Below are 19,550 nucleotides of genomic sequence, written 5' to 3'. Positions count from 1 at the left end.
GGAGTGGGTTGCCATTTCCTTCTCCAATGCAGGAAAGTGAAAAATGAAAGGGAAGTCACTCAGTCGTGTTTGACTCTCAGCGACCCCATGGACTACAGCCTACCAGGCTCTTCCATCCATGGGATTTTCCAAGCAAGAGTACTGGAGTGGGGTGCCATTGCCTTCCATGGCTACTTCCCCTTTAAAAGGAAGCAAGTTAAACTTCCTGGCTCCTGAAGATGCCCCAGTTCACTCGGTAGCATGAGCTCCATCACCAGAGTCCAAAGCAAGCAGCAAAGGATCCTGGGAGATGGCGGGGAAGTTGTGACTTTATCAGTATCTTGGTTCCCACCGCGCAATGTTTGACTGAAACGTTTTTCAAGTCAGGTGGGCTATACGGTGGCATTATCCAGGATTTTTAGATATAATCCATCCTGAAGAAGTTATATTCTATTCTTTGCAATAAACATGGATCCACACTTGATACAAGCCTTAGAAGTTTAGGGGGAAGGGGTGTTTGTTGCTGTAGTCAGCAGGCAGCACCCCCAGAGAAGGGAGGGAGATAACAGTGAGGAGAAGAGGGCTGGCTGCACTCGGGTGATGAGTGGTGTCAGCAGTGGCCTGTGGGGGGCAGAGCGGCCCCAGGAATCCAGCTATCCTTGGACCCATTTCTGTCCCTCTCCCTATACACAGACAGCTGCAGCAGACTTTGATCCCATCTCACTATTTTAACGGAATTTAAAGGCAGATCCATGCATCCTTATTCTGATTTCTTTGGGGAAGAAATAGGGGAGATTCTAACTCTTGAGAGGATATCATCAAAATAATTGATTTTGATATTCTATTATAGCAACTGTCAGAAAAAAAAATTTTATCTTTATTTGACACCAGCCTGTCTTGGCACTGAATCTCAATCTTTCTACTCACTTGCTGTGTGATCCTGGGACAATTACTTCCCCTTTCTGTAGAGCCTACCGCCCTCATATGTAAAAAGATAATACTATTATCCGTGTAACATGGTTGTTGTGAGGGTTAAAGAGCTAATGTAGGTAAAGTATCTACACTAGAGGTATTTAAAAAGCCTCCAATCTTAAAAGGACAAACAACACAAACTACTTATTGAAATTAAATGGGTGGGTGTATGGACAGATAAATAGATGTATACACATATATATTTGGCATTTAGAGATATTTTGGTGATCTGACAAGCTCATGTATATGAAAGTGCTTACCAATCCAATTTTACTAGAAAAACAAGCAGACACTGTACTGTATCTCGAAGCTTCCACAGATGCTAAGCAGTGGCTACAGAAAATGGCAGGTGAGGCTAGGCTGCCCTCAGGGCACACCCACAGCAATCGGGGGATTAACCACGCTGGTCCCCTTTCAATGCCATTCATGACCTATGACCTTGGTGACTGGCTACTGTTCCTTCATAACCCACCACCAAGTGATGGGACTCGAGTTTAGGGCCTGAAGTGATTGTTCATGGAGTCAGGGTATTTGCTTGTCTGTGGATGTGAAAGGAGGACTCAGCTGGGCCCAGTGTTGCAGGAAGCCAACGTGGGCCTCCCGGGCCACCCGCCCCCACTCACCACGCTTCGCAGACACAGGCAACGCTGCCAGGGCCTATCTCAGCTGCCACTCCTTTCCCCCTTGGAGCCACACTTTTACACTTACCCCGCTACGGTGAAGTGCCACTTAACCTGGGAATTTCACCTTTCAGAACATGACTCAGAATATAGGAGAGAGAGCCAAAAGGTCCTTTGGCAAAGTCAAAGCTACTGCCAGCACCAAGTGCGTGCCCCAAAGCCATGCTCGCAGCCATGACTCATAGTTGAGACAGAATTGTAACCAGGTTAGTTATCCGATAGCCCAGATCACAGAGGATTAGAAACAGTGACTTCAGAGGGGGCAGAAATTAGAGGCAGCCGACAATAACAAGGAGTGGCAGTTGAAAGTGAGGAAAGAAATGCAGCCAAAAGCTTCAAACACCACAGCAATCCAGGTCCAGTGATATTAGAAGCATCATGTCAAGGAGGGCAGGACAGAAAGGAATGTGGAAAGGGGTGAAGGCCACCAACGCAGAGCACGGCTTCACTGAGCACAAGACTGAGCAGGATCTCACTGCTCACGGCCTGAGAACAGACACACAACAAGCAGGACAGATGGAAAACCAGGGCAGATCCCCAAGTCCCCGACCACTGACTGTAGCACCCTGACCCTTCTCCCACACTTAGGATACGATGGGAGGTGCAGATGGCCTGGGGCAGCCCCAGAGGGAAAAGCATGTGGGACAGAGAGATGACGCCCCAGCCAGACACCCCCATGGCCTGGGAGTCAGAACTTCCACCTGATTCTCAGTGTTCCGTGACCTAACAGGCAATGGTAAGTAGACGCAACCAGCCCTGCCTGGGGCCCAGGGAACCAGGAAGGACATTTTGGGGAGGGACAGGAGTGTCCCAACAGGTCGGGAGGGGGATCCAGTCCCCTCGATCATTTCTTTTCCTGTGACTGATGGTGGCAGCAAAGCTCACTGTCAACTTGAGGATATGCTTGTTTGGCTCCTCCTCGGCTAAAGAGTTAGAAGAACTGAGAGGCAAAGGGGAAAGCATGAAAGGGAGAGAGAAGGTCCAACCGCAGAGCTGGCACCAGCCCTGTGACGTCAGGTGCTAAGAAACGTACTCCTGCCTAGACTGCAGACTGAAGTAAGCCAATTCATTTAATTGCAAGTTAAACATGCAGTATTCCAAATGCTCAGTCTCTGGCAACATGGTGAATTTACCAAGCATCCTAAGTTAGAGGTACACAGAGTTATATGATTACAGGTTGAGCTGGGGAGAAACTATTAATCATCAATAAGCAGACAGACTTACCAGAGAGTTAGTACCAATATGAACAGCTGGCACAAATCATTAAAATGTGAAGATGAATGTGATAAAGGGGAAGGGAAGGAAATGTCCCCAAGAGAGAACAGAAATAATAAAACTCCATAGAAAAAACTTTTGGCATCACCAGTTACCAAAGACATGTAAGTAGAAACTATGGTGTGTCACATGACATCGATTAAATAATCAAAAAGAAAAAATAATGATAATGCCCGATGATGGCAAGGTTGTAAGAAAACTGGTAAATTCAAATATCACTAGTGGCAGAGTATTTTGGAAAGTCATTTGGAAACACTTCTTGAGCCATAAAATTATTGGTACCCTATGGCCCAATGGTCACAATACATGGAGTTTTTTCTAAAAGAATCCAAAAGTGCAATGTCCAAAGATGCTAGAACAACAAAGAAAAATTTAAAAACAATCTAAACACACATGGTATGGAAACAGTTCAGTAAGTTATAACATGTGCACCTAATGGAATATTTTAGAGCCATTTAAGGTGACAATTGTGAGAATTATGTAACAACTTAGAAAATGTTTTTAATATACCTAGTGTGCAAAAGCAAAATGTACAGTTAACCCTGAAACACGGTTTGAACAGTTTGAACAGTTCTACAGTCTGAGGTTGGTTGAATCTAACACAGAGAAATTTGCATATACTGAGGGTCAGCTATAAGTTATAGTCAGATTTTTAACCGTGTGGAGGGTCAGTGCCCTGACGCCTGTGTTTTTCAAGCGTCAACTGTATAGAGGTAGGGTTACCATTATGGAAAATTTCTGTTTCTAGGGGTATAAAAATAAAAGAAGTTCAGAATAATGAAAAGTGCTGTTAACTCAGTAGGGTGGTAGGGATTAGCTGATCGTTCAGAGTGAAAACTGTCTTAAGTGTTAGTTGCACTGTCGTGTCCAACTCTTTGTGACCCCATGGACTTTGCCCATCAGGTTCCTCTGTCCATGGGATTTTCAGGCAAGAATACTGGAGTGGGTAGCCATACCCTTCTCCAGGGGAACTTCCCAACACAGGGATTGAACCTGGGTGTCCCACATTGCAGGCAGATTCTTTACCATCTGAGCCACCAGGGAAGCCTGAAAACTGCCTTATGGGAAGTTAAATACAGAGGGTGCTTCTAGCCAGCACTGCTCACACCCCACGTGGTTCTGTCTTCAAGCCCAGTTTTCCAACATGCCCGCATCCCTCTCCCCACACTGGTCAATCAGGGACTCAGGCTTTCAGCACCCAGAGTTCTGTTTAGATGAGAGAAGAGAAACCACCTGAGCCCCCCTCAGGGAAGAAGCCTGGAAGTCATAAGGTGACCCATACTCCCTGGGTTTCCACTTTTTAAAGCAGCTCCAAAGATGTGATCTCCCTCAAGACTCACGAGAATCACGGGAGGAGGTATAATTAGAGAATACTGTTTGGGTTAGAAACTGAGGCTCAGAGAGGTGAACCACCCTCTTCAGGGCTGCCTAAGCACATAAGCAGCACAGATGTCAGAGCCCAGGCCTGCTGACTCCAAAGCCCATGTTCTGTTGGCTCAACAGGGAGGTTACTGGCAGAAGCCTAACTGCCCTTGAAACCTTCATAACAAGAAGAAATTTGTATTCACCAGAAACCTCCCAAAGGAAAAACACTGATTGTCCAGAGGTTTCTGAACTTGAGCTTATATCAGAGTCACCTGGAGGGGATCTAAATGTGGATCACCAGGACCTACCCTGGTCTGGGATGAAGCCCAATAATCTGCATGTCTGACAAGTTTCCCAGTGATGCTCCGCTGCTCATCCACAGACCACACTTCGAGAACTGCTGGTCTGGAAGTCTTGAGAAGGGCTTCCGCTTAGAGGTGCAGTTGGGGCAGCAGGGGAGAACCAATCTCCAGGAAAACCAAGGAGAAAAACGCATTCTCTCGTTAAAGCAACTGGAACTATGCGGGCTTGGTGTTAGTGGTGTAGTGGGTTGGAGGGTGTGGAAATTGAGGGCATAAGTGGTTAGGTGTTGTGTGGGAATAGGGGTGAGACACATGGCCAGTGATGGCCAGATGGACAGGCTGGCTGTCTGGATTCCAGCCACCTGGAGATTAGGGTAGGGCTACCAACATCCAAGGCTGTGGTATCGGGGGACAAAGTGCCTGTGGGCAGTCATCTGACATACAAGTCAGATGAACCAAAGATGAGAGTGGCCTTTGGTGGCCTCTACCATGTGCTGGCATGAGATCACTGCCATGCATTTATGAATGCAGCATGAATGAACCCATCTTACTCAGTGGCTGCACCCCCTCTAAGGTCAGGGAGGAGTCTGGGCACGGGGAGGTGAGGATGCCAAACCCAGCTGAACACCCTGAATCACAGTGGCTGGTGTGACATCCAAGATCCCACCACCAGAGATTAATGCTTTCAGGGAAGGCTCTGGCATCTTCCAGGATCCTCTGTTAAAATGTCCCTGGTAGGCTGACTCACCCATTAGCTCAACAAATATTTACGAAGTATCAGGCAGATGCCAGGTAATATAAAACCTTTAGACGGTCATGAGCTAATGCTTTAGTGGGTGTTAATCGGCAATCAGTCCATCTCATCTTCATGTAAAATGGTCAGCAAAGTGAAGGAGCAGGGGGCTGAGGAGCAACCTGTGACTTGGGATTTACGTTCTAGGAGTCAGCAGGCTGGTGCCGTTATTCTGATGGTGGCTCCTGTCAGAGCGGCCAGCGTGGCCCAGAGCTCCTGGTTCATGCCAAATGTCAAGCCTGATGATGGAGGAGTGTGAGTACCAGTGTTGTGAATACAGTGGAGGGTAGGGAGTGGAGAGGGCAGGCAGCAGGGGGCACAGGAAAGATGGAGACATGGGTGGCTGGGTGCTCCTGACCTCAGTTTGACAAGAGCTCCAAAGACATGCGTGTAGAATGAACTCCAGGGGAGTGGTGGGGAATTGGGGTTGATTCTTCTGGAAACCCACCCATGATATCCCAGAGGCCTCCACTGTGGAGAAAAGTTGTTTGCAGTCAGTGTGAGAGGGGTCCTGTAACTTTCATTGTGCTTGAAAGTATTCAAAAGCCAACCAAGGGAACGGAGGGAAGAGCACTAGACTTGGAGTCATGAGCCTCAACTCAAGACTCCGGGCTGTGCCATCTATGGGCTGGGAAAACTCAGTTCAGTCACTTCCTCTTTTGAGCCTCAATTTTCTCACTCATGAGAGAGGTGCTAACACCTCCATCCTAGCCTCTGAGAGGCCACAAGAACAGTGGTTAGAGGCCCTGACTCCAGAGCTCCACCACTGTGATGCACAAGCCATGTGACTTTGGGCTGGTTATCTAACTTCTCTGTGCCTCCATCAATTCATTTGTAAAATGAGACTAATTATCATTTCTAACAAGATTCCTTGTAAGAATTAAAGAAGATAATATGCGTAAAGCATATACAACAACTTTTGGCATCTGGAAAATGCTATATAAGTGTTTATTTCAAAAATGACTGAACAGGATATTGAATTGCCAAACCCATCACCTGCCACAACCTATGGATGGGAAGGGAGGGATTTCTGAAGGGAATTTGCTGCAGGTACAGGTACCAGTGGGTCCTTTCCAAGCCAAGTAGGCGGAGCCCCAGAGAACCACATGGGTAGGCTAGGGGATGCTGGCAGAATGAGCACAGGCAACACAGGCATCCCCTCCTGACTGATCTCTGCTGAGCTGCAGAACCTCAAAGGCCACCCTGAGCATTGAAGAGTTCTGGTGGCGCCAGACAGGAAGTCCTAGGAGGCTGGGGGTTATGCAAGGACAGGCCTAGTGCTGGCCCCTCAGAGAAGCCTAAGGAGGCAGAAGCAGCCTGCAACAGAAAAGCAAGGAGAACAGCCTGCATGCTTGGCGGGCCCAGTGCTCTGACCTGAGTTCTGTCCCCCACTCGTAAATTCATATTATGAAGTCCTAATCCCCAATGGGATTATCTGGAGTAAGGAGGCAATAAAGGTTAAATGAGGCCATAAGGGTGGGGGGCCCTGCTCTAAGAGGACCAGTGTCCTTTCAAGAGGAGACACCAGAGAGCTCACTGTCTCTTTTCCCCATGTGAGGACGCAGTGAGAACGAAGCTGTCTGCAAGCCACGAAGAGCGCCCCCATCTGAAACCCAGTCTGCACCTTGATCCGGGAACTTACTTCCAATCTCCATAACTCTGAGAAATAAATGTCTGTGTTAAATGTCTGTGTTAAACCGTCTGGCACTGTGTCATGGCAGCCCAAGTGAAGGCACCCAGGCTGCCTGCAAGCGCCCAGGCACCCAGAGGACTCTGGAGTCCTGTGGCTGCCTCCAAAGTGCAGGAGCCCCTGGGGTGTGCACCCGGGCAGGACCAAAGATCAGGCCAGAAGCGCAGCTGGTGAGGCCAGGACAGAGGCCCCCACCAGGCATTCTGCAGGGAGAGCAGGCTAGGGATCGGCCACTTGTGTGCCCGGAGGGACAGCCACAGACAGCGCTGGATGGGGCACGGGCACCACCTGGAGCTTCCCTCTTGAAAGGAGACACTCACACCTCTGTCTCTGTTATCGCCTGGTCTTGCTGTACCATGTGCCTCCAATCCCAAATTTCTGGGACTCCCCAGGGGAAATCTGACCTGTGTCCAAAAAATGTTACCATCAACCAATTCCAGGGCTCTACAGGGCTGGCTCTTGTTTCGGTTGTTTAAAGTTCAACTCCAGACACCCACTGGCTGCTGCTGCTCCACCCCACGCTTCCCTGGCCCCAGGCTCACCCACCAGAGTTCCCTCCCCAAGGCTGGAGGCACATGAGGCTCAGACCTCATGTGTACCTTCCCATGCTGCTAACCCTGTTGATGTCAGCTCTACCCACCAGGACCTCTCCCCAGCACCTCTCCTCCTGGCTGTACTCCAAGGGAACCCCAGATTCATTAAGACTGAAGGTCTAGAAACAACTTACACAATCAGACCCAGGATCTCACGCCTGATACTCCCAGTCAGGGGCCTCTAACCCCCTTACAAAAATTGTCCCAGAATCCATGTGCAGCATCTCTGCACAGGCTGGCCCCCTCTCTCCACCAAAAGGTCATCTTCAATTGCCAGCCACAGGCCCTCTTGTTCCCTTTCTGAAGCATCCTGTAACCTGAGGGAGAGCTTTGGGCATCACTGAGTTCAAACCTCAGCACCAGCACTTAGAAGCTGTGTGAGCTTACGTACATTACTGAGCCTCTATGAACCTCAGTAGCTCCCCCCTTCTGAGTTATGAGGGCAATCCCATGAGAACTAACACATGTTACCCCTCCCTCCATTAGGTAACTCGCCTGAAGTCACATTGGGTATGTAGCTCTAGAATCAGGGTGAATCTGAATTTATACACCCAATTTATATCTCATCTTCTCAAAACACACATCTCAAGATTTTCTGTGTTTAATATTAACGTCAATTCAAAACTATGCAGAATTCAGCCGAAAGCTGCTCGGATTTCTTGACTCAGCTGTGACATGAGTCATTCTGTGCGTACAAGAGCCACCCCTAGCAGCTTCCAGAACCACGCACAGCCTTGATGTGCAGTCAGCTGCTTCCCGCCTAGTGGAGCCGGCATTCGACGTGACTGGAGCCGGACGCTCGTTCACAGTCCTCCCCTTCTGTCAGTGTGAAGCCAGCCCAGTCGTTAACCCTATGTCTCTATAGCTCAGAAAAAGAGTTTTATACAGAAAACCAAAGTTTTTCTCTATCACCTGTGAAAATTCATTCATAGAATTTGCCAGCTGAGCATTTCTGCTCTTTTTGTCTTCTCAGAGAGAATCCACGTGGTATGATTTTCATTTACTTGCTCAACAAATATCTATAGATCTCCTGCTGGGGGCCCGGCACTACAGTCCAAAAAGTTAAATTCAAAAGAACAACTTATTCCCAGTTGCTACTCATTTTCCATGAACCAACTGCTCAGTTAATTCCTCAGAATTGAGTTCAGAAACCTTGAAAGTCCTGCAGGCTCCATAACTACAGGTAACCTGGTTTTATTCAAAGAAAGACTGTCCTGTTCCAACCCCGTTAAATAAATCCACTCCCCTCAACCAGGCCAGCCTGGGGTGGCGTGCCTACAAGGCTGCTGCTTCTCCTCCATGCTTTCTCATTCTCTGTTTGTACCCTCCTCTTTCAGTTAGCAAGCTTCCCTCCAACTCCCTGGGCCATCTTGCCACAAATCTAAAACCACTTTCCCCTCCGTACCTTTCGAGGGTGAGGGGCCCAGTCCCTGCTCCAGTGTGTCTTTTGCCCCAACCACCACCACAGCAGTTCTCTGACAACAGCCGAGCCTCGGACAAGTCAATTCAATTCTGACCCTATCTGGAGATCGCCTGAGATACCACAGGTTAAGAGCTCAGTTCCACAAGACTGTGCACCCTCCCCCCACACTCCTCCAAAAACACACATTTCAGATGCAAATCACAAATCCAGATTGCCACCTGGGCTTCTGACCAACTGGCTATAGTTCAGAGGTCCCCATGACACCCACCTTGGGTTCAGTTAACTTGCTAGAGTGGTTCACAGAACTCAGAGAAGCATTTGACTGTTGAGATGACCACTTTTCTTTTTGTTTACTATAAAAAGCTATAACTCAGGGACAGCCAGATGGAAGGCATGCATAGGGTGAGGGTATGGGGGAGGGCCACAGTGCCTTCAGGCCCTCTCTGGGCACACCTCTCTCCCAGGACCTCCACTTGTTCACTAACCCGGATGCTGTCCCAAATGCATCCTTTCTAAGAATTTCTGCAGAGGCTTCATGACAGGCATGACTGATCATCACTGGCCATGGATGACAGTTCAATATCTAGCTGCCTCCCCTCTAGGGAGGTCAGGGGTATGGGAGTGTTACAGGAATGGGGACAAAGACCAAACACATATTACTTTAAATCACATTGCCCCTTTCCCTCATTCTAGCCACTGCCTGCTGCCTCAACTTCCTTGGCTCCTGGGAACCAACCAAATGGACCACTCTTTGCTTTGTCCACTGAACGGGGATAAAATTAAAGTCTGCCAATAAGACATCTCATTTCACCCAATAAAGCTAACTCCTCCTACCCTATGGTACATAAATATGGATGGAAATACGCACGTTGGCTAAAACTTCTCTTTACAAGCCCACGCCAGCACTACAGCACACCAAGATGAAAGGCTATAGGGCGATCCTCACACAACTGAGCAAAACAAAGCCCTGTCTATCTGAATTTGAACAAAATAAGGCCAGTCCCCAACTACAAAAGTTCTATTCCAGTAAGAATGACTTTTATTTACCTGGCAGAAGTGCCAAGTTCATCAGATAAATGCAACCTAATGAATCCGTCTGCTCGGCTGCCTCAGTTTAATGATCTTATTAAATGTTCCCAAATGGTTTCCCACCCCCGCCACCGGGGCTGATCAAGGACTCTTTCTTTAAACACTCCATTTAACTTCCGACAGTCATTTCTCACACAGCCTAATAACCTTGTCTCCCTTGAGCCAGTTTAGGTTAAATTTTAAGCTGGAGTTTACCAAGTTTAAGGAGGCTGGTTGGGACATTTTTATTTCCTGTTGCAGCCTCACCAGCCACTTGCTCTATAACACCCAAAGGACAACCTCTTATTTTCCAATCTGTCAAGATCCTTTCTCGGGACTTCCCTGGTGGTTCAGTGGCTGAGACTCCATGCTCCCAAAGCAAGGGGCCCAGGTTTGATCCCTGGTTGGGGAATTAGATCCCATATGCCATAACTAAGCATTGGCATGCCGCAACTAAAGATCTCGCATGCCTCAGTGAAGATCAAAGATCCCATGTGCCGTGACTACGACCCAGCACAGCTAAATAGATAGATGGATATTTTTTAAAAGATCCTTTCTCATTGTAAATGTGCATCTTGTCACTCCTTTTGTCTGAGTTCTTAAAAGATGTATAGTGTTTCCCATAAAAGACCAGCCACAGCTAAACAATTTCACAAGGACTCTGGGCTTTCGACAACAGTCAGTCAGTGCCCTTCTTACTCACAAAAGCCATTGTAGCCCACATCAGTTTAATACTGAACTTGGCCCTTTCCTCCAAAGCTCATGATGATAGGCACGCTAGGATATGTGAAGCTTTATGAAGACAGTGAGGGGTCACAGGGAGAAGATCCAGCTGACAGCAATCACCCTCAAACCCCTATCATGGACTCCTTTTCCCCCTGAGTCTCTCTCCCTGGCCCCAGTCACCAGGCGGCCCCGTGGCTGTGCCTTCACCCTCCCTACTGGTTCTGAAACTGGGAACCACTGACCCCCACGTTCACGGCAGCACTGTTTACAACTGCCAAGTTACGAAAGCAACCTAAGTGTCCAACAACAAAGAGATGAAGAAGAAACATGATTATATATATATATATATATATATATTATACAAACACACAATGGAATACTACTCAGCCATTAAAAAGAATAAAACCTTGCCATTTACAACATGGTGGACTTGGAGAGTACTATGCTAAGTGCAAGAAGTCAAAGACAAATACTGTATGATATCACTTATTTGTGGAAGCTAAAAAGTGTAACAGACTAGTGAATATAACAGAGAAGAGAGTCATAGATTCAGAGAAGAAACTAGTGGTTGCCAGTGGAGGGGCTGCATGGGGGGAGGGGACTAAGAGGTGCAAACCATTGGCTGTAAGATAAGATCGAGTTTAAGGATATACTGTGTGACACGGGGAGTATAGCCAACATCTTGCAATAAATGTAAATGGAAAGTAACCTTTAAAAGTTGTATTAAAATAATAAATACATATGTATTAAAATATGTAAAAAAAGTAAGACTGGGACTCACCGAGAGTAGAGCTCTGAAAATGACTGATGCCAGGTTCTAAACTAGAGATGCCGACATAACTGGTCTGTGTGTGGCCGGCACGTTGACTCTTCACAGTCCAGGAGGACTCCAGCCCTAGACCAAGTTGGCCCAGTCCCTCTTCACTTTGGGTAAGCTGTTTAGCTCCATACGCAAGCTTGAGCACCCCTCTCCTCTGCGAGGCAGTAGGGCCTGTGATCAGTTTTCCACAGTCCCTACCATTCCTTATCCAACCCCACACTGAAGCTGAGTTTCCCTCACTTAGTCACTAATGTTTTCCCTGTCAATTTCCCAATAGCTAAAAAATAAATAAATAAAAGGTATATGTCTTGTCCCCAGGTCTACCCAAAGAGAGAGCACCAGCAAAGCCCTGTGTTTCCTCCACCTGGGCTGGTTTGCTCACTTCTCTTGAGGGCATTTAAATCTGTGACCCTGGCACTGTCTTCATTTCAGGAAGGATGAAATGTCCTTCATGTCATCATCATTCCTGTCATAGGGGAGAAAACTAGGGCTCACAGTCATACAACTGTTAGATCCTCTTAATTTAACTCAGAAGTCCAGGCTCTTAAGATCTACAGGATTCTGCAGTCTCCAGAGGAGCTGTGTTGGTACCCTACACTATTCCCTGAGAGCTCTGGCTGTTGGAAAATCCCTCCTTCTATGGGACTCAAATCACTTTTCAGCTCAAATATAATGTTCATATAAAAAGAAAGGGAAGGAACGAGAGCCTGGGGTCCAGATGCTTTTTGGCTGACCAGTAGGTTCTGTTCAGCTAGGGACCAGCAGTGTCTCTGCTGTCTGGAGAGACCGCCCTGGGGTATGGGGCCCCAGAATGCCCAGAGTCAATGCTGAGGGCTCAAAAGGAACCTAGGTGCTTATTCGCCAACAGGCAAGAAGTAATGGGTCCCTAGAGACCAGACATATAGGGTTGGAGGCAGCAGTCAGGACAGAGTGGAGGCGAGAGCCTGGAACACAGGCTCTGATTTGGAGCTGAGGTTGAAGGGATGCACTTTGAAGATGGGAGCAGGGGTTTCAAATCAAAAAACACATGTGGCTTCTAGAAGCTAGAGAAGGCAAAAAAGGAAAGTCTCCCCTAGATCCTCCAGAAGGAGCACTGGACAGTTGACCACTTGACTGGAGGACTTCTGACCTCAAGAAATGTAAGAGAGAAATTTGTTATATTAAAAAGCACAAGTTGTGCTCATCTGTTACAGCAGCAAAAGGAAATTAACACCATTAAAGGTTTGGACCCTTCCACCTTGGAAGTTGCCTACGGCCGCATAACAAAGCACCACTAACAGACTGGCTTACACTACAGAAGTGTATCGTCCTACAGTTCAGGAGGCAACAAGTCTGAGATCAAGATGCCTGCGGGCTCACATCCCTCTGAGGGCACAGGGAAAAAGCCGCTCCCAGCCACGCTCCTAGCTTCTGCTAGATTCCTGCCTTGTAGTAGCATGACTCCTAGCTTCACATCACATCGTCCCTGTGTGCACATCTGTCCCTGGGTCCACATTTCCTTTTGACAAGGACACAGTCATTCAGGATGGGGGCCCACCCTACTGAGCTTATTTTAACCCGGTCATCTGCAAAGACTCTAGTTCTAAATAAGGTCACATTCACAGGTACTGACAGTGATGACTTCCATCTCTCTTAGGGGCACACAGTCCAACCTATACACAATATTACTCCTAAAATCTGCCTCCTTTAAATACAAGCCGTGCTGCTGAGCCCATTGAAACTGCCCAGGAGCAGAGACCAGCTGCTTGGGGACAGCTGGTCTGTCCCCAGTTGTGGTCCAACCACAACTCCCTGTAGTTCATCACAGTCCATGAGGCGTGGGGTGCTGTGGTCCCCCGACATCCCCTACAGGCAGCAGATACCTCCAGGTAAGGACCGTGTGGCCCCTTCCTCCTACAGCCTTCAGCCCCCCCCCCCCCCCCGCCCCCGCTACCTGTCTCATGTCACCTGAGGCTGGGCCCTGCATTGGTCACTGTTTTTCTCATCTGCCTCCCAGGGGAAACATGCAGCTGGCCATCTCTGCTCCTAACTTCTCCGCTGCATCCTCAGCACCATTGAAGAGCCACACCCCCGGTAAGCATTTGCTGAGATGATGCATTCCTCATCTGTGGTTCCCATCCATCCGCTGAGTCCTACAAACACACCAGCACCAAGTCACTCTGTGGTGACTGAAGAAATGGTCCCAGAGAAGCTTCCCTACATACAGAGACGCTGAGCTTGCCCGGTTTTTCGGCTTGTTTGTTCAGGCCACGCCATGCAGCATGTGGGATCTTAGGTATTGGAAGTGCAGAGACTTAACCACTGAACCACCAGGGAAGTCCCTAGCCTGGTTTTAAACACTGTTTGTGAGGTGGGGGCATCCTCTGAATGATCAGGGCTCTCGGGGTGCAGCTGGCCTCCTAAGCTCAAGTGAAAATTAAACTGGGACTTCCCTGGTGGTCCAGTGGTTAAGAATCTGCCTGCCAATGCAGGAGACATGGGTTTGATTCCTGGTCCGGGAAGATTCCCCAAGCTGTGGGGCAACTAGGCCCGTGCACCACAGTTACTAAGCCCCTGCTCTAGAGCCCACGAGCAACTACTGAAGTTTGTGCACCCAGAGCCTGTGCTTCTCAGCAACAGGAGCCACCACCACGAGAAGCCTGCACGCTGCAAAGAAGAACAGCCCTGGCTTGCTGCAACTAGAGAAAGCCTGCACGCAGCAATGCAGACCCAGCACAACTAAAAACAAATAAATAAATACAAAGAAAATTAAACCGGAGTGGATTCTTTTGAAGCTGAGACCCAATCTGACAGCAAAGTTCTCCCTTAAGAGTAACACTGAAAGTGAAAGGGTTAGTTATTCAGTCGTGTCTGACTCTGTGATGCAGTGGGCTGTGGCCCACCAAGCTCCTCCATCCATGGAGTTCTCCAGGCAAGAATACTGGAGTGGGTAGCCATTCCCTTCTCCAGGGGATCTTCCCAACCTAGGAATCCAACCCAGGTCTCCTGCACTGCAGGCAGACTCTTTACCATCTGAGCTACCAGGGAGCCTATCAACTATCATTAGCAAGAGGGCTTACAACAATCCAGGCACTGGGCTTAATGAAGCCAGAATCAGCCACTTATTCACCCATCATTGAGACCACCCAGAATCAATCTCATCCTTAAGCCTTCAGGGATTTGAGTGAAGTTCTTCTGTTTTTCCCTACTGAGACTCCTCTTCTCCAACCCCAAACTGTTCTTTCTCATTAAGACATGTTTCAAGCTCTTGCCCCATCTTACTCTCTTACTCACCCTCTCCAGATATAATCCAGTTTTCTAAGGCCCTAAACAATGTTCCAAGTGTAGTCTGACCAGGGAGGAGTTAGGTAGATAGCCACCTCCATTGTTCTAGGTGATATATCTCTTTTAATGCATCCTAAGATCACAGCGACATTTTTGGAATCTATTCCAAAAATCTCCAAGGTCTCTGGTAGGAATCAGGTACCATAAGCTGCTACAAAGAGATGACGTTGTAATTCCCGTGCTATAGCAGAGTAAACTGAAGCTTGGAGAGGAGTGACCTGCTGGTGAGCATCTGTCCAGTTACTCAGGGTTCTCCTGTCTCCAAACCTCAAGTTCTCCCCTCCTTTAACCGAGACATTTTGGTCTCTCAGTTTCTTCATCTGAAAAATGCAGAAACTGGATCTCTCCCAGCTCTGGCATGCTCTGACTTGTCTTCTAAATGCAGAGTCCAAAAGCCAAAGGGTGAACAGAACAAAGAAGCCTTGCGCCTAGATCTAAAACTCCCAAGAGAAACAAAAAAGCTCCCTTTTCTACTCCTCATCCCAGCCTTACCTACTCTGGAAACTCGGGGTTAAGTGATGCATGCTGTTGGTTAATGGTAGTTCTAAATTTGACAGTTAGTCGAGCCTTTGGGCTGCAGCAGTACAACGTTCTTGGCAAGTCAGCCCACATCATCTCTCCTATTTCTTCCCTGTTCTCACTCCACAAAAGTATGTCTCACTGCACATCCCATTTTCAAAATATTTTTTCCTCTCACTCCCGTAGCAAGCCAAATAACACTCTCCCAAAATGCCTTTAAAACAAGAACACAGAGTCCTCCCTAAGCCCCAGGTGCAAAATGGATTTCGGAAAGCAGCTCTTCTTCTGGCCCTGTGTTCTCATGCCAGGAGCACTGCCCCAGGGCTGTCTCAAAAGCTTCATCCTTCACTATGTTCTCAGTAACATCTTCTCCCTGGGTACGTGTGCCCGCTGGTGCCCCACCTGTTTTTCTCCTGGTGGGAGAGGCACAGAGTCACAATGTAAGGAACACAGTGGGTGTCACCATCCACATGCGACAGGTGAGAACTCAGCACAGAGGACACAGGGGGCTGAGCCAAGATCAAGGAGCTGGTTAGTGCTGGCGCTGAGAAAAGACCAAGTGTCCTTTCTACTACAGTGTGTCTGGAAACAGGATTGCCACCATGAAATGAGGGACAGATCTCTGTCCCTGATATCTACCTCTTTCCAGTCTGCCTCTCTGATTCCAATCACCCTCTGTCCAAGAGCCAGCTGAAGAGCCACCACCTGCAGGAAGTGCTTCCTGGGCGCCTCAGCCCATACACCCTGCTTCCTCTGAAATCCAAAAAGTGCTTCAGCTCCCCGCTACCTCGGCCCTTAGCACTGATGACTGGCTCAAGGCAGTGACCCCTTTCCACGACCAACGAGCCAACTTCCACAAACCTAGGGTGCGTTGGCCTGGCACCAGCACACGGGGAACCTCCAACAACAGCACTTGCTGTCACTACTGTTATCACTCAGTGTTCCAGCTGCTGTGACTGCGAGACCAGCTACCCCCAAATTTAGTGACACAGGAAAAGTCTTCTGCTCATGGACTCTGGTTTAGATATTCAGCGCACAGACAGAACAGCTTGTGTCTGTTCCATGAAGCCTGGGCTTGAGCTGGAAGGCATGAAGGTTTAAGGGTGCCTTGAAATCTAGGAACTAGAGTTATCCAAAGTTTCCCTCGCTCACACGTCTAGCAGTCGATGCTGGCTGATGGCTGGGAGCCTTGGTTCCTTTGCCTGTGATCTCTCCCCATGAGCTAGCTTGGGCTTCCTCACAGTGTGACATCCAACTTCCAAGGGCAAGAGTCCAGGAAGGAGAGACCCTGGAAGCTGTATCCTTCTTACAGCCTGGCCCCAAAGTCAGAGAGAATCAGTGTTGCGAGACTCTGGGAGTCAATCTTGGTGGAAGGAGTGTCAGTACCATTGTAAGAGCATAGATGAGGCCACCTTTGAAAAAAAAAACCTCTAAAAAAAAAAGAAAGAAAGAAAAATACTATCTCTATAATCCTTACTATTATCTTTTATCATCACTTCTCCTTTAGGATGGGTCTCCTTCAGATGGCTCCTCCATCCCTTCTGACCATACAGCTGCCCCAGCTTTTAACCAGATATATCTGGTCCTGCGGTGGACAAAGCTCAAGCTCAGGCTCAGATTCCCGCCACAGCCCATACGAACACAAGCAGCACTAACCTTCGTCCTAATTTCTTTGCAGGAGGAGGTGTATATATCCCCAGGACCTGGTCCCAAGCAGGAGGATTAAAAAAAAAAAAAAAAATGTAATTCCTAAGAGATTTCAGGACAGAATTTTCTAGTTGCTAACAATTTTTGCTAGTCATACTGTGTAGGCCGAAACTGTACTCAGCTAAATATCTACACTTCCTGGCGTCATTTGCCAAGACAGATGGTTAGTGAGAAATAAACGGTTGTCATGAGGGACCTCCTGGAGAGTTTTCTAATGAAGTTGACTTGGCTGATGGATGCATTTTCCTACCCTGCCCGTTCCTCATTCTTCTTGTCTAGACTCAGACATGACGGCTGGAAGGGTAGCATCCTTCTTGTGCCTACGAGGTAGCTTTGAGACTAGAACGGAAAGATGGAAGGCTGGTGCCTGATAACATCATGGAGCCACCACAGTAGTTCTAAAGTATCTATTTGCATTAAGCAAAAGAGAAAAAAAGAAAGCCCCTATCTTGGATGCCTTATTTTGTATCTTTACTATTTGTATCCAAGTACAGTTATTGAGCCACCCCTCCTGACCTTGACCTCACACACTAGTAAAGTAATGCTCAAAATTTTCCAACCCAGGCTTCAGCAATACATGAACCGTGAACTTCCAGATGATCAAGCTGGTTTTAGAAACGGCAGAGGAACCAGAGATCAAATTGCCAACATCTGCTGGATCATCAAAAAAGCAAGAGAGTTCCAGAAAAACATCTATTTCTGCTTTATTGACTATGCCAAAGCCTTTGACTGTGTGGATCACAATAAACTGTGGAAAATTCTGAAAGAGATGGGAATACCAGACCACCTGACCTGCCTCTTGAGAAATCTATATGCAGGTCAGGAAGCAACAGTTAGAACTGGACATGGAACAACAGACTGGTTCCAAATAGGAAAAGGAGTACGTCAAGGCTGTATATTGTCACCCTGCTTATTTAACTTCTATGCAGAGTACATCATGAGAAATGCTGGGCTGGAAGAAGCACAAGCTGGAATCAAGATTGCCAGCAGAAATATCAATAACCTCAGATATGCAGATGACACCACCCTTATGGCAGAAAGTGAAGAGGAACTAAAAAGCCTCTTGATGGAAGTGAAAGAGGAGAGTGGAAAAGTTGGCTTAAAGCCCAACATTCAGAAAACTAAGATCATGGCATCTGGTCCCATCACTTCATGGGAAATAGATGGGGAACAGTAGAAACAGTGTCAGACTTTATTTTGGGGGCTCCAAAATCACTGCAGATGGTGACTGCAGCCATGAAATTAAAAGATGCTTACTCCTTGGAAGGAAAGTTATGACCAACCTAGATAGCATATTCAAAAGCAGAGACATTACTTTGCCAACAAAGATCCATCTAGTCAAGGCTATGGTTTTTCCAGTGGTCATGTATGCATGTGAGAGTTGGACTGTGAAGAAAGCTGAGTGCCGAAGAATTGATGCTTTTGAACTGTGGTGTTGGAGAAGACTCTTGAGAGTCCCTTGGACTGCAAGGAGATCCAACCAGTCCATCCTAGAGGAGATCAGTCCTGGGTGTTCATTGGAAGGACTGAAGCTGAGGCTGAAACTCCAGTACTTTGGCCACCTCATGCAAAGAGTTGACTCATTGGAAAAGACCCTGATGCTGGGAGGGACTGGGGGCAGGAGGAGAAGGGGACGACAGAGGATGAGATGGCTGGATGGCATCACTGACTCGATGGACATGAGTTTGGGTAAACTCCAGGAGTTGGTGATGAACAGGGAGGCCTGGCGTGCTGCGATTCATGGGGTCGCAAAGAGTCAGACACGACTGAGCGACTGAACTGAACTGAACAGTTACTGATAAGAGTCTTTTTATCACCACCAGCTTTTAGATTAGTCTTCCTGCTTCAAACCTCACCCAGCTCCAATCAAGTCTTCATGTGAATCTGTTAAAAACTCTTTTCTGCTATGAAGTCTTCACTGGCTTCCCAGCACTTCTAGACAAATTTGTACTCTTCAGTATGACATTTGAGATTCTTCACACCCAGATCGGAATCAAGATTTATCCCCTCCCTCACCCCTCAGACAACATGTGCTCAAGCCACTACACAATTCTCAGCATTCTGGCTCACAGTAGTCCTCTGATACAACTTCCCTACCTGAAATGTTCTGTGTGGTAAACACCTTAAGTGGCTAAAGCCACTTACTTCAGGAAGTCTTCCCTGATGTCCAGAGTAAGCCATTGCCTCCCATGGGCTTCTAAGACAAGTTCTTTGTAAGTAACTCAAATCTGCAGTATTTGCCACACATTATTACAATTACTTATTTTTCTGATCAGTCTGTCGCCTAAGGCTGTGGGCTCCCCAGAAGGCAGGG

The 19,550-nt window shown here is 47.7% G+C and overlaps 1 protein-coding gene across 1 annotated transcript in view; it reads right to left on the bottom strand.

The window, feature by feature from the left end:
- The window catches only part of OXTR (oxytocin receptor), a 57,648-nt gene that overhangs the window by 6,951 nt on the left and 31,147 nt on the right, over window positions 1–19,550 (bottom strand). The window lies entirely within an intron of this gene.

This window comes from Bos javanicus, chromosome 22 (assembly GCF_032452875.1).
Source record: "Bos javanicus breed banteng chromosome 22, ARS-OSU_banteng_1.0, whole genome shotgun sequence".
NCBI lineage: Eukaryota > Metazoa > Chordata > Mammalia > Artiodactyla > Bovidae > Bos > Bos javanicus.
Note: the sequence above shows the minus strand (reverse complement) of the source record. Positions and strands in the feature narration are given on the sequence as shown.